The sequence below is a fragment of the Gracilinanus agilis genome, chromosome 1, assembly GCF_016433145.1.
Source record: "Gracilinanus agilis isolate LMUSP501 chromosome 1, AgileGrace, whole genome shotgun sequence".
Classification (NCBI taxonomy): Eukaryota; Metazoa; Chordata; class Mammalia; order Didelphimorphia; family Didelphidae; genus Gracilinanus; species Gracilinanus agilis.
The window spans coordinates 473,974,114-473,987,121 of record NC_058130.1 but is presented as its reverse complement, the minus strand read 5'-3'; the positions used below and the strand labels follow the sequence as shown (position 1 = coordinate 473,987,121).

General features: G+C 36.5%; 1 protein-coding gene across 1 annotated transcript in view; it reads left to right on the top strand.

Annotated features, from left to right (window-relative positions):
* PIGN (phosphatidylinositol glycan anchor biosynthesis class N) overlaps positions 1 to 13,008 on the top strand; it is a 213,947-nt gene that overhangs the window by 10,176 nt on the left and 190,763 nt on the right. The window lies entirely within an intron of this gene.

Below are 13,008 nucleotides of genomic sequence, written 5' to 3'. Positions count from 1 at the left end.
TAATGAAGAGGAAATCAAGGCAATCATTAAAAACTCTTTTACCCAATTATATGGTAATAAATATAGTGATTGTCATGCAGCATTGTAGCAAAAGCTCTTGCTTTTGCAAACGAACTGTACCAGCCCTGACAGTTGGAAATGGATAGAATGTTAATCCGGGGCTCGTGGAAAAAAACTTTTAGAGCCTGAGACTATAAATATCCCTGGAGTACAAACTGAAGGGCCTTTTGCTTCTGGGGCTTTGGGCTTTGCCTGATTTCCTTGGACCTCTCCCTTGACCTCTCCATTGACATTCTGCTATTCCCTGAATTTTTCCCCTTTGGGCCTAGGAGGAAGGGTGATTTGGTGGGTGGAAATTGTGGGAATTAGCTTTTATAGACAGGCAGGAAGGACCTAAACCAAACCATCACTTCATCTAACAATCTGCTGAACCATTACATCAGGGCAAGGATATTATCCTTGGCTGAGGGAGCTGTTGTAATTGCTTGATTGATCCTTATGCTTCTCACCCAATGTTCTGTTATGGAATGAGAAAGCTGATCTCTTATATAGTTATCCTTACTATTGCCATATATTTCTCTGCGCATTTGCATTATTTCTTCCCATTGTTGGTCATCTACCACAGACATATCTTGATATTCTATGTAGCTTGCTTTAGACACCTTTTTTGTTTTGCCTAGCATTTCTATATTATTTTTCCCACTCAGGCTACACATTCTCACACCCAAATTATAATGATTAGACCTTTTTAAATTAGGAACCTCGATTCATAATGACTTTGGCTTCGTTCCCATCTGTATATATGTTTCCATTTCTTCTAGGGATGGGTATTGGCTAAATTTCTTGCATGCATGGCTACAGCACAAACCATCATGTTTGCTCTCCTCACTGCTCTTTGTATCATTGTTTTTGAACCATTTTGTGTTGTAATAGGTCCTTCTAGTACCTCTGTCTCTTTGATTATAATTGTAATTTTTGGAAAAATCAATTTGTTGTCTAAGTCTACAAAATTTTAAAATATGATCTGGACGTCCACAAAGAAAGCACCATGGGGAAAATGATTTTGGTCTTTGGGTGTTAATTATAGGTTGCCTGTATTGATTTTGGCTCCTACTAGTTTGGAGGGCAAAATTTTTTTATTTCCTCTAATTCTTTTTCTCTTTTGGTGTGTTTCAATTGCCTCCTCAAATCAACTATGATTTCATCCTTATCTGAGTCTGTTTGTCTTGCTATCCTTGCTTCCTTTTGTTTTGAATCATGGATGTAGGAAGCATGCTGTCTTACATCCTCCAGTGGCAGTGATTCCCACTGTGGACAGTTTTGCCTAAAGTAATTTTGGATTGGGATTGATGTTCCCTTTACAAACTGCCTACGGATATGATCTATGGTGTCTTGGGCATGTGTATCACATAATCCCAGGATTTTCTCTGCTGCCTCAATTATTCTCTCAAGGAAACTGCTAGGATGTTCTTCTTCTCCCTATCTTAATTTTTCAAATTTTTGCCATGAATTTGGTCTTTTTGCATGGATTCTCATGGCTTTTAATAGATCAGTTCTACATTGAATCAGATACCTACGATTGGCATGTTGGGTAAAATCTAAATCTTGATGGACTAATGGCCAGGCTGTTAAATTTGGGTTTGTCCTCATTTCGTTTAGGAATTTTTCCTTTTCTGAGGAAGAGTAAAATTCCCCTAAAAGAAATTCCACATCATTGAAACTGGGATTAAATAGTGTGAATACCCTCTTTAATTCTTTTCTGCTTTTGAAAGGTTTTTTGAAATACTTGGGAAAGCGTCTTTTTAGGACCTCCATATCACTTGGGGTGAATGCTTTGTATGTTTTCATGTGTACCACCCCTTCCCTAAGCTGCACGATGGTTCTATCTACGATTGGTAAAAGAGAGACTATGGAATTTGCGGATGGTTGGTTGTTATTGGGCTTTGATTTGTTATAGGTATTATTTCCTAGGTATTTGGACTCCACAATCTCTAGCTGGAGAATTGTGTGTTTGTCCAGTTCCTTTCCTTCCCTTATTTGTTTTAGTACTTAGAATAGTAGTTTGATGTTATCTACTAGTTCCCCAGAGTCAGTATCTTTGTTTTGTGAAGTAATTGAGTTAAACTATTGCCACAGGTGAGAGAAAACATTTTTGAGACCATAAGGAATTGCCAGATTGTTAGGATTATGGCTATGGCTGTTGGGATGAAGCAAATATATTCAGCCAGGGTCAAGCACACCATTTATAATAATTGCAGATGTTTAGTAGTTGTACGAAATTAGGGACCCTTATAAACCAAAAATCCACCATACCCTGCATTAGGGACCAAGAAATCATTGAGATGCTAGATAGGATGAATGTTATCCTAGCCAGCTTCATTTTGGTGGTTTCAGAAGATTTTTGGTAGTTCACTAACTTTGCTCGCCAATTAATGTTATCAAGAAGTAAATAAAGGTAAATCTGAGTGGGTCAACGAAGGCAATTTGGGTGTGAGGAAAGATAATGGGGGTATAGGTGATTATAAGGTGATTGGAGGAGGAAAGAAGGTAAGGGAAGGTATATAGGAGATAAAGGAAATGGGGTATGTAGGAGAGGGCAGCTCAAATAGGTTTATTCCCAGAGGCTTGATACAGAGGATACAGGGAGGAAATTAAGGCCAGTAAGAAATGTTTAAGTTTTGGCTGGAGGGTTTCTCTTGTTAGTTTCTCAAGCCTCTTGAGGGAGGAGTCGAGAGGGCCCCTCCCTGCCAGTCAAACTGATGGCTGGAGGAAGTCCTTGGGTAGGACTTCCTGCCAAGATGGATGCCCCAGTTCTTTCAAGAAATAAAAGAAAATGAGTCCTTCCCTCTTTAGTCTTTGCCTCAATCTTCTGTACAGTGATTCACCAGAGGCTTTGAGTAGGTAACGAAAGGGATTTATTTATCTCAGGTTAGTCAGAGGGAAGAGGTTCAGGATTTCTAACTGCTGCTAGGGAAAGGGGTGATGGTGCAGGATGGGTTGCGGAGAGGTTTAGACTGAGAGAACTTGCTCTCCCACTCGGGAGATCTGACTGCCTTTTAAGTATTTGAGGATACTCTAATTATCTAAAGAAACTAAAACCCACAATGTTCAATCACCAAACCCTCCCTTCCACCAGGACCCAAAGGAAATTCAGGGAAGGGGAGGGATGGAGATGGGAGATCAGGGAGAAGTCCAGAGAAATGAGATAAGTCCAAATTTCCCCAAGACAAAATAGGCACAGGCCAAGGCCAAAGCAATTAGGCCAAAGCCAACAGGTTAAGCCAAAACAAAAAGCCTCCAGCCACAGCGAAAGCCAGAAGGCAAAAGCCTCGTCAGTTGGAACTTCACCTCTATTTATAGTTTCAAGTCCTAACTGACTTTCTGAAGATTCTAAGATGTTTAACTGACTTTTTGTGACTGTTAGAAATTACAGAAGCAAAAAGTTTCTGTTAGCCACCTTGCATTACAATATCTTATCTTTCGGTACATTTTTCCCTAAATAAAACTGCTCCCTGTCCTTAGATCTTCCTTTCAAAATTGTGTGCTATCTGTGATATTGTCATTTTTGGTAGTGGTGGTACAATTTTTTTCCTGTTACTGTTAATGTACTACAAAAGACTGGAAAATGTTTATAAAGAGTATAGTTTGACCAAATACAATACAGAATTAATGGAATTTTGCTTTGTTAAAGACTGATTCCCTAGCCATATTTAGGAAATTAGTATTTGATAACCTCTTTTGGGAAAGTTGCCTTTTAACTTAAAGTAAGAAAGTCACTGGAGAAGCAATTTAGGATTACAACTTCATAATTTTTAGATTCTTTTTCTTGTGTTTTTTAAATGTACAAATTAGTTATAGTATACTGATGACAAACCAAGAACTAATAAAATCTTGATTATAAAAGAAAAACATTATGTAGGGAATTTTTCTACAGAAATGCTTTCTTGCTTTTTCTGTTTTTCTATTTTTATATGTAAAGCATCATAATTTTCAGGATGTTCTAAGCATCACCCAGGGTCAAAATGTATGACCAACTTGAAGATTACCAAATCAGCTAAGACACAGTTTTAAAGACAATCTCTCAATGGGACATTCCTTTGGGTGAACGTCTCTGCAAAAAACTGTCCATTATAGGTTTTTATACAGACCTGGTGCAGAGTAGGGGAAGCACTTCAGTCCTAGTTCCTATGGAACCCAGTATTATATCTCAGTAGTAGTTAAAGTCTTGTTTTTTTGTGTTTTTTTTTTTTTAATCCTTACTTTCTGTCTTAGAATTGATACTAATTATTGGTTCCAAGGCAGAAGAGCAGTAAAGGCCAGGCAATTGGGGTCAAGTAACTTGCCCAGGATCTCATAGCTAGGAAGTTTCTGAAGCTAAATTTTAACCCAGTACCTCCCATCTCCAGGTTTGGCACTCTATCCAGGGAGCCATGTGACTGTATTGTTTTTTCCCTCCCTAAGGTTTCATTCTATCACTTGTCAGGCTAATCTGTCTGATTCCCAGATAATTATACTCTATATATTTCTTAAAATAGAGGAAACATTGAATAGAGGAGGGAGTGCTAGATTTGAGATCAGGCAGATCCAGGTTCAAATCCTTCCATTGACATTTATTACCTGTGTCAAGTCACCTAGCCTCTTTCATTCTTGTTTTCTTACCTATAGAAGGAGTGTAAGTATAAGAATTAAAATGGGTTTTGTTCAAATCAAGAGTTATAAAAAGTTGTTATGGTCATAGTTTATAAAAATTAACTTTTAAGTCACAAGGCTATTAGTAGCTTTAGTAGTTTGTAGCAATGTAGAGATAGTAAAGAGAAAAATGTAGGGAGGAGATAGGGAGTTATCTAGCCTAAAATGCCCTAAGTGCTGATCCAAAGAGATCCATCTCACCTCCTGGCAAGGGCTCCCTCAAGTCCCAAACTCCAGCCAGGAGTCAGATAGTCTCTTTGGCCAAGAGTCTCAACAGATTAAGTGTCCTCCTTCAGCCCAAGCCACCAATGCAGAATTTCTGAATTGGAATGTCCACCAGAAACCAGAATGGGAATCAGAATGGAGAATTGCTAAATTTGAATCTGAAAAGCAAATCAGAAAGCTGAATAAGAATATTATCAGCCCAGAACAATGTCTCCTTCAGTGAGCATGCCAGCCCGAATCAGAATCCAAAATCAGAATCAGAATCAGGAAGTGAAGCCAAATCTGAAATGAGAATATCACTTTCTCTTAAGTCTTACCTTATTAGCACTTTTCTCCACCTAATAGTTCTCCCATGTCACATCTCAGGAACCAATCATAGTTCCTTAACTTGTCTAGCACTCTCCAGGGGGCAGTGCCTGTCGGATCCATTTCCTGTCTCTTGAAGATGTAAACTTCCTTTCTCTGAGATTGTGACCTTTTTCTAGTAAAATAGTCTTCAAGTGTCTAGACCTCAAATCTAGCACTCCATCCACTATTATGATTCCTCTATTTTACGAAAATAAGGGAAAAGGCTGGAACACTCCAAGTACTTGATTAAGTTAAGATAAACAAAGGGAGTTGAAAATTCCCTTTTGCATAAGCATACCACCTACCTTATCTTAGGAGAGGATCATGTAAGTTAATGTCTTATAAAGTGCTTCACAAACTTAGAAGCATTGTCAGTTGTAATTATTTTGACCTAGAATTGAGTTTAAAACTCAGTAAATGAGTGGTCAAAGTACATAAAATGTGGAAAGGTAAGAAGCAGTCAGGTTATATAGAGCTTTAAAAGGTGAAAAGGAGGTTCTATATTTGATTCTGGAGATGAGAGGGAGCCACTGGAATTGATTAAATATGAATGAGGGATGACACAGGCAGACATGAAGTTAACTTTGAATACATGCAGTAAAAAGTTGTGGTTTTTTTCTTTATACTTTCTTCTATTAAAAAAAGATAAGAGGGAGAAGCTAGGTAGCTTGATTGAGAGCCAGGCCTAGAGATGGGAGGTCCTAGTTTCAAATCTAGCCTTGGATACTTCCTAACTTAATGACCCTGGGTAAGCCACTTAACCCCTGTTGCCTAGCCCTTACCACCCTATTGATTCTAAGAAAGAAAGTAAGGGTTTATATATGTGTATGTGTGTGTATACACACACACAAACACACACACACACACACACATACTATTTTATAGGATTTGCCTTGGCAAGGTAAGAACCACTTCTACATTTGAAACAAATGAAAGAATCAAAAATGGAAGAAAACACCTTAGAAATGTGAGATAAGAAGGAGGGGAGAAGAGGGGGTTCTCAGCGAATAATTGAAAGTTTTGTCAACAACCTTATGGAAAGTACCTTAAATTACCAATTTTGAAATATTACAAATTAAAACATTATTAATATTTTATTTCCTATCCATCTAAGTGGCAAAGATGATAAAAGATGGAAATATTCAGTATTGGAGAGGCTATTGAAAGATACATGAATACTTTTAATGTCACTGTAATTATGCAAAAAAAGTCACTAAACTGTATAGCAATCTAATGTCTGACTTTATGCCCCAAGCATTAAGCAACAGAAAGAAAAATTGCATTCATAACTAGAATATTTATATCTGTACTTTTATAGTACAAGAAAATGGAAACACAGTGTATACACATTGGGTAATGGCTGGGCACATCGAAGTACACAAGTGTATTGGAAATTCTATAAGATATAAAGACTTACAGAACATGTGAAGCTTATGGGAGCTGATGTAGAAGCAGGAAGACAGTATTCACAGAGTATAATAATGGGAATGAAAGCATTATTAAAAGGCAGTTGAACTCTTTAATATAATGCCTTAGCTCTCAGCCAAATAATGATTAAATACACCTCTATCTTAGGACAGAGTGAATGAAATGTGGCATGTGTTATCATTCATTGTCACTATGTTTGTTGGTTTTGCTGACATGTTTTTCTTTATTGCACAGGAGGGTTCACTGGTGGGGATTGTCTTAAGGGGAAATGATTATGGTGTAAAAACAAAAAGCAATGATAAGAAATTTTGAATGTTCATTCAAGCAAACATATTTTGGCTCTGGGCTTTAGTAAATCTTAACATTTTATTTGAATTGCTGCTTTTTTTTCAACATTCCTTTAGCAATTTAAATTCTTAAGAGTTAGTAGAGACAGCCCTTATGTTATAGTTTCCCTTGGAGAGGACACCCTGCACTTCTGAGCAATTCGTTAATGAAGTAGAAGGCTCAGCACTGACAGAGGGTGCTTCCATAGTGGGAAAGGCACAAGATTTGTCAGAGAGGATCTAGATTTAGTTTCATAGAGAGACTTGGGCCTCAGTTTCTTCAACTGTAAAGTGAGAAGTTGGAACCAGGTAATATCTGAAGTCCCCTTCGACTCTAAAATATGATGACTACATATGATAAGATGTGACTGAGAACATTATACACAAAGACGGATACACCATGGCACAATCGAATATAATAGACTTCTCTACTAGCAACAATGCAATGATCCAGGACAATTCTGAGGGACTTGTGAGAAAGAATGCTATCCACATCCAGAGAAAGAGGAGAAACACGGAAGAAAAACAACTGCTTGAACACATGGTTTGACATGGATATGATTGGGGATGTAGATTCTAAGTGATCATCCTAGTGTCAAATATCAATAATATGGAAATAGGTCTTGATCAATGACACATGTAAAACCCAGTGGAATTGTTCATTGGCTACAAGAGAGGGGTGGGAGGAGGGGAGTGAAAGAACATGATTCATATAACCATGGAAAAATATTCTAAATTAATTAACTAAATAAATAAAGTTAAAAAATGTAACTGGATTGACCCTGAAAATGCCTTTCATTGCTAAAAGCAAGCGATATCTAACCTCTTACAATGCAAGAAATGGCTAGGGTTTAAGAGTATATAATTAATATGGTAATCAGTATATGTTGTATAATTTTGGAAACATAAGCTGTAACATTTAATTATGCTTCTAAAAATAAATCTTTTCAGTTAAAAATATTAGAGAATAGATACATTGTTAGGTTTATAGGGTTTTTTTTTTAACCCTTACCTTCCATTTTAGAAATTATCCAGAGTCAAAGTTTTTTCCCTTATTTTTTTTGGTGGTTGTAGATTGTAGTTCTTGGGTGTTGGTGGCCATTGTTGGGTTAGTTTTTTCTTGCCTTCCCAGTTAGAAGTCTGAGTGAGGACAGTAGGCAGGTTTCTCTGTGTATTGAGCTACTGAGTGGTTTTTGCCCTGAGGCTATTTTTCAGTCTTCCCCTGCAACTGTTGTGTGCAGCCTCTCTCTGCTTTATCTCTGGGCCAATCTCCACCTTCCTCAGCCTCCTGGGGTCCCAAGTCTAGCTGCTCTCTGGGGTAAGTCTGTAAGTTCCTCAGCCATCCCTCTCCCCCTCCCCCCCCCCAACCTAGTGATTATCCTGCACTCTCTCTGATTCTGGCAAGCTTCCTCTGACTCTAGTGCTGTAGTCAGAGTGTGGGTGGGGTGATCAGCTCACACTTTTGTAGGAGTAATTTTACCCCCTTATAGTGTGGAAATGCTCAACCCCTGCCTACCTTCAAGGCTGGGCCCTACAGAAGAGTCCCTTCCCTCATCTGATTTTGGTTTTTGTACTTTTGAGGTTCTTTATATCGATAGGTGGTGAGGAGAGGAAGACTCTTGCTTCTACTTTGCAACCATCTTATCCTGGAAGTCATCCCTTACCTTCCATTTTAGAATCAATACTGTGTATTAGTTCCAAGGCAGAAGAGCAATAAGGGCTAGACTGTGGGGGCTGTGACCTGCCCAGGGTCACACAAATCTGTCCTGGGTCACACACAAATTTGAACCCAGGACCTCCCATTTCCAAGCCTGACTCAATCCAGTAAGCCACCTACCACCTTTCCCTCTCTCTCTAAATATTATTAGATTAAATATTTATATTGGTTCTAAGGCGGAAGAGCGGTAAAGGGTAGGCAACAGGGGCTAAGTTACATGGGTCACATTCCTAGGAAGTCCCAGAGGCCACATTTGAACCCAGGACCTCCTGTCTCTGGGCTTAACTTTAATAAATATTTTTACATGCAAAATAAATTAAAGATTGTTTCTCTGGTACCCATCATTTAAATTCTTAATGTTTCAAATTACACATGGACTTTTAAAAGACTCTGCAATCTGCATGAAGATATTTCATAGATCATATAACATACGAAAATAGTAGAGCTTGCAGTTCATGTTATTTGCTATTATAATCAGATCTTGATTACCGATATATAATTTATCAGTCTCACAACATATATCACTATAAGCCCCCTGTGGTTACATTACCTAAATATTAAAAGTATATCAAAAGCAAATTAGAAGAAAAGGGAAGAATATACCTCTTTATAATTATGGATAAGAGAGCGTTATTGATCAAAGGAGGACCAGAGTTGTTTGAGAAAGATAAGAGACAGTTTTGATGCATTAAATTAAAAAGATTTTGCCTAAATAAAACAATACATTTAGAATTACAAGGGAAGTAGTTTATTAGGAAAACATATTTGTAGCAGATTTCTTTGATAAAAGTCTAATGCCTAAGTGGCATAATGAAGTTTTAGAAATATCACAAACAAGCTGTTCCCCAGTAGAAAAGTGACCAAAAGATATTAGGAGTGAGTTCTCAAAGAAGAAAGGGAAGGATTTACCAAGCATGTGAAAAACTGTTCTGAATCACCAATATTAAGAGAAACATACAGCACAATAAATATGCGAGTTCATCTTTTTTCCCTCATTTCTCATCCATTGCCTTTTTAGAATCCTTTTTAAATATATAAAGATATAGTTTAGTATCTATAGTGTGATAAATTATTCTAAAATTAATAGATACTGATAATGAGCGGGAAATTTGATTTTCTATTTTTAATTCCCTTTTGTTTCATTGAGGAGAGGATAATGTAATTTCTTTAGAGTTAGAAAATTATAAAACTATTCTGCTAGGAGAAAAGGCTTTAAAAGTACCTTCTAAAAGCAGTTTTATCACAATTCAGATTCATGTAATTAGCCTTTTAGTGGCACTGAAAAATTTGGACATTCATTTCCCTGAAAGCAGAAAGTTTGTGGCAGTTCATATAGGCAGTTCTTTTTAAGTACTAACTCTGGAACATTGACTTGTGCACCAAGAAGCCCTAAAGGCTTCTGAATTGCATTATGCAACTAGGGTAACCAACAAATCAGCAAAATTGTGTGGCCATAATATGACAGGAACATTTTCCCCTTTAAAAACCACTTTGCAGAAATAATGGAGCCAGCCTACTTTAAAGGCCGGAAGCATTAAGAATTCAAACCAGTGGCTACAGAATTTTATTACCTTTCTCCTTACACTACCAATTTGGAACTCTCCAGATGCAGTTGTTTTTAATCTCATCATATGTTAGCATGCAGTTATTTATTCAGAGAAAGAATCTTCTCTTATGTATATGCTATATTATAGTTCACCAAGAGCCAGCATTATGAATTTGAATTTTTTTTCCCCAAAAAGCTTTTTGAATTTAGATTTATGGAGACCAATAGTAGTTAGATGTGAGAAATTTCTTCAAAAGTCTTTTCTTAGTTTTAATATATGGAGACTGACAGCATATTGACTAGGCTTTGTGGTAATCATTAACAACCTATTTACCACATCTTCTTTTTCAAAACTAATGAAAACTTGTCATTTTACCATCCAGTTAATGTCTTCCTTACGCCTTTTTAAAAAATAATTGTTTTTTTTTACATGAGACATCTCAATATATTCTTCTCCTCCTTACTAAGCCTTCACTTTTCATAAAGAAAACAGTAAGTGAATGACTAACAAAAAGAAAACAAATTTGACAATATACACTTCATTGTAAACCCCTTTTTTATGTAAAGAGGAGGGGGATGTATCTTATCCTTTGTTTTCTGGTACAAAAATTTTTCATTGCAATGAGTATGTGTATAGCTTCCTTGTAGTGTTGTTTTAACTCATTATTTTAATCATTGTGTATATTTTTCTCAAGTATTCTGTATCTCATAAAAAGACTTCTCATATTTCTCTGAAGTTCTCACTTATTTTATGGTACAGTAATTTCTTATATTAATAAGAATGTTTTAATTCATTCAGTAGTTTTCCATTGGATAGGAACTCATTTTATATCTTTTTTTTGTATTTTTATTGACCCAATAAATGCTGGTATAAATATTTGAGGGATTTCTTTCTCACTTTTTGAGTTTTATATGATCAGTGGTGACATTACTTAGTCAAAGGTTATAAACAGTTTAGTCACTATTCTTACACAGTTCTGTATTCTCCAGAAAAACTGTACTAATCCATAACTTCTAAGAGAATTTTAGTATACTTGTTCCTCTCTCAGTCTCTCCAAAAGATGATGTTTGTGTCCTTCATAACTTTTGCCAGTTTGGTAGGTATGCAACGAAACTTCCAAGTAGTTTTTGTTTCCATTTATTTTATCACTAGTTATTTGGAGCATTTTTATAAGGTTATTTGTTCACATCCCTTTCCCTTTTTACATATATGGAAATGTTTTTTAAAAGTCATAAGATCTGTATCTATTCCTTTTGTATTTTGGTTATATAGGGTATGTTTAACACCAAGTTTTTCCCCCTAAAATGTACAGTTTCTATTTGTTCCTAGCTTCATTGATTCTATTCTTGCAAAAGTGTTTTAATTATATGTAATTAAACTTATATTTTTATCTAGCAATCCTCTATTAATCAGTTTTTAAAGAATTCTCCCTTGAACCATAAAACTGAAAACGATTTCTTTCCAGCCATACCATTGTTGGGTTTGTACCCCAAAGAGATCATAGATAAACAGACTTGTACGAAAATATTTATAGCGGAACTTTTTGTGGTGGCAAAAAACTGGAAAACAAGGGTTTGCCCTTCAATTGGGGAATGGCTGAACAAATTGTGGTATATGCTGGTGATGGAATACTATTGTGCTCAAAGGAATAATAAACTGGAGGAATTCCATGTGAACTGGAAAGACCTTCAGGAATTGATGCAGAGTGAAAGGAGCAGAGCCAGAAGAACATTGTACACAGAGACCAATACACTGTGGTAAAATCGAATGTAATGAACTTCTGTACTAGCAGCAATGCAATGACCCAGGACAATTCTGAGGGATTTATGGAAAAGAACGCTACCCACATTCAGAGGAAGAACTGCAGGGGTGGAAATAGAAGAAAAACAGCTGCTTGAACACATGGGTTGAGGCAGACATGATTGGGGATGTAGACTCGAAACTACCACATCAATGCAACTATCAACAATTTGGAAATAGGTCTTGATCAATGACACATGTTAAAACCAGTGGAAATGCGCATCAGCTATGAGATGGGGGACCTGGGGAGAGGGGTGAAGGGGAAAGTAAGAGCATGAATTATGTAACCATGTTAACTTTTCTATAAAATAAATATTAATAAATGTTTAAAAAAATAAATTGCTTGTCCTTTTAGAACTTGTCTTTAAAAACAGTTTAACTAGGGGGCAGCTGGGTAGCTCAGTGGATTGAGAGCCAGGCCTAGAGATGGGAAGTCCTTGGTTCAGTTCTGGCTTCAGACACTTCCTAGCTCTGTGATCCTGGGCAAGTCACTTAACCCCCATTGCCTAGCCCTTACCACTCTTCTGCTTTAGAACCAATACACAGTATTGATTCTAAGATGGAGTAAGGGTTTTTTAAAAAAAGTATAACTATAGAACTTTTCTTTTAATATTCACAGTAAGGAAAATTATTATACTGATTAAAACTAGCACAATAATTAAATGCAAATTTTTATTTTCATCTCTTAATTGTGTTTGGAACTATCTAGTGTTTTCTTTATTACTTACTTGTTCTTATAGAAATTAGATGATCTGGAGTCAGAAAATTAGCTGGAGATGAACTAATCTAACTCTTTAATGTAGTCTAACCTTTTCTTTTTTACTAATGATGAAGTTGAAGGTCAGCGTGTGACAAGTAGATTGATCATAACTTGGTTAATGATGAAAGTGAAACTAGAACTATTAATTCATAGTCTAGTGTACATTCT